At 38.6% G+C, this 2,500-nt stretch overlaps 1 protein-coding gene across 4 annotated transcripts in view; it reads right to left on the bottom strand.

Moving 5' to 3' along the window:
* Nucleotides 1-2,500, bottom strand: part of LOC143028277 (uncharacterized) — a 1,448,808-nt gene that overhangs the window by 636,142 nt on the left and 810,166 nt on the right. The window lies entirely within an intron of this gene.

Here is a 2,500-nt window from a genome sequence, read left to right as displayed (position 1 = left end):
CAGTGTAAATTCCTCCCAGGAGTCAGGGTCGATGTCAAAAGCTTTCAGGGATGCTTTGAGAGCGTCTTTCAAGCGTTTTTTTTTCTTCTGACCTGCATGAGACCTCTTACCATGTTGTAGCTCGCCATAGAAGTCTCTTAGGCAGCCGGTAGCCTGGCATATGAACAACATGTCCGGCCCAACGTAGGTGGGACTACATCAGGATGGTGAAGATGCTGGGAAGAGCGACTTGAGCTAAGACCTGTTTTGCCATCTGATGTCTAAAAGCTTCTTGGCACGGCGTTGGCACACCGTCCACATTTCACAGGCGTAGAGTTATGTAGGGAGTACTACTACCCTGTAGACCTTTAGTTTGGTTTCAAGACTAATGCCTCTTCTGTTCCAGATACTGGAAAGTACTCTGGAAAAGGTTGCACTGGATCTCGTAGTCTCAACGTTCACTTCATCATCGATGGTGAGATTTTATGACAATGTACTGCCGAGGTACGAGAACCAGACCACTGTACTGAGTCTCTGATTATTGACTGTGATGTGGACTCAACATAGGGCTTTCCTTGGGTTTGCTGATGCTTAATTTCAGCTTTCCTCGTGCTGAAAATGAGGCTAAAGATATTGCAGAAAGTGGCGAACTAAACACGCTGACCTGCATGTTAGCTTCCGATCCAGATATTAGGACACAATCATCAGCAAACAGAAAGTCTCTGATGATGCCTGTCATGACCTTGGCTTTTACTTGAAGCCTCCTGAAGTTAAACAACTTGTAGCGTAGTCGGTATTTGAAGCTGATTCCAACATCGTCATCTCTGAAGGCATCAGTGAGCACTGTAGACAACAAGAGGCTGAATAGTGTAGGTATTCAAGACGCAGCCTTGCTTGACGCCGTTTAAGACTGCAATGTACATGTACATGCGGTACACAAACACACACTCACACACACACACACACACACACACACACACACACACACACACACACACACACACACACACACACACACAATATATATATATATATATATATATATATATATATATATATATATATATATATATATATATATATATATATATATATATATTCAACAAAAAACCACTGTGTTGGATAAGAAGAAATGAAATAAATGAATTCCATATATTTCGATCACGGACTGTGATCCTCTTCAGTGGAATACAGAAAGGTAGAGCAAAAGGCATGTCTTATATACAATAAAAATAAGGGACAAGGGTAGGACTCAGGTAGCGTCTAGTGCTTTGCGGGACAGGTCACCCGCCTTCACCAACGATGGTGACCTGCCCCGCAAAGTACTAGACGCTACCTGAGTCCTACCCTTGTCCCTTATTTTTATTGTATATAAGACATGCCTTTTGCTCTACCTTTCTGTATTCCACTGAAGAGGATCACAGTCCGTGATCGAAATATATGGAATTCATTTATTTCATTTCTTCTTATCCAACACAGTGGGTTTTTGTTGAATCTTTACGAATGTGTTACGACATTACTTTATAGTTATATATATATATATATATATATATATATATATATATATATATATATACATAATATATATATATATATATATATATATATATATACACGTGTAACATGTATATACAACTATATATCTATATCTATCTCTCTATTTATATATATATATATATATATATATATATATATATATATATATATATATCAAACAGTCCCTTCCATATCGGTTGGCACTTTTCTTTTTATCTCGACTGCCTTTAGGTGTTTTATTCAACGCGGTGCCACGTTGGCACCCCTAAACGTTCCATTCTACTTGGCGCCAAGCAATTTCAATCAACTCCGTTGCTGAAGCAAAACTGTTGGAGAACTGCTTCTCTCTGAGATTCTGGTTGAACGAGGACACAGGGTCTGCGCAAGAGTAGTTGGATTAAATTTTCACGTGCGCCGATGTACTTTGTCTGGCGGCACTCACACTAGGGTAACACACACACACACACACACACACACACACACACACACACACACACACACACACACACACACACACACACACACACACACACACATGCTTACATATACATACACACACACTCACGCACATACATCCATATAAACAAGCAAATACAAACACACATACACACACACACACACACACACACACACACACACACACACACACACATATATATATATATATATATATATACTGTATTTGTTTGTGTGTGTACAAAGGTCAGAAAAACCTGAAGCCCTGAAACTGAAGTATGTCAACTCGACTAAGACCCTGAAACCCAACTCTCTTCCTTAGAAAACGATCCATAATTTCACCCATTTCGAAGGCTGAAATTTGTCTTCTTTAAGAAATTTTGAATTTCAATTTTCTGCGAGCAGCTCGGCCAGAATCATCTTTCCGTCAACATTGATACCGTGTCGTTCTTTCGTGCTCTGGAAGTATATATATATATATATAATATATATATATATATATATATATATATATATATATATATATGTA

Source organism: Oratosquilla oratoria, chromosome 9 (genome assembly GCF_046742065.1).
Source record: "Oratosquilla oratoria isolate Oo_2021 chromosome 9, ASM4674206v1, whole genome shotgun sequence".
Classification (NCBI taxonomy): domain Eukaryota; kingdom Metazoa; phylum Arthropoda; class Malacostraca; order Stomatopoda; family Squillidae; genus Oratosquilla; species Oratosquilla oratoria.
Note: the sequence above shows the minus strand (reverse complement) of the source record. Positions and strands in the feature narration are given on the sequence as shown.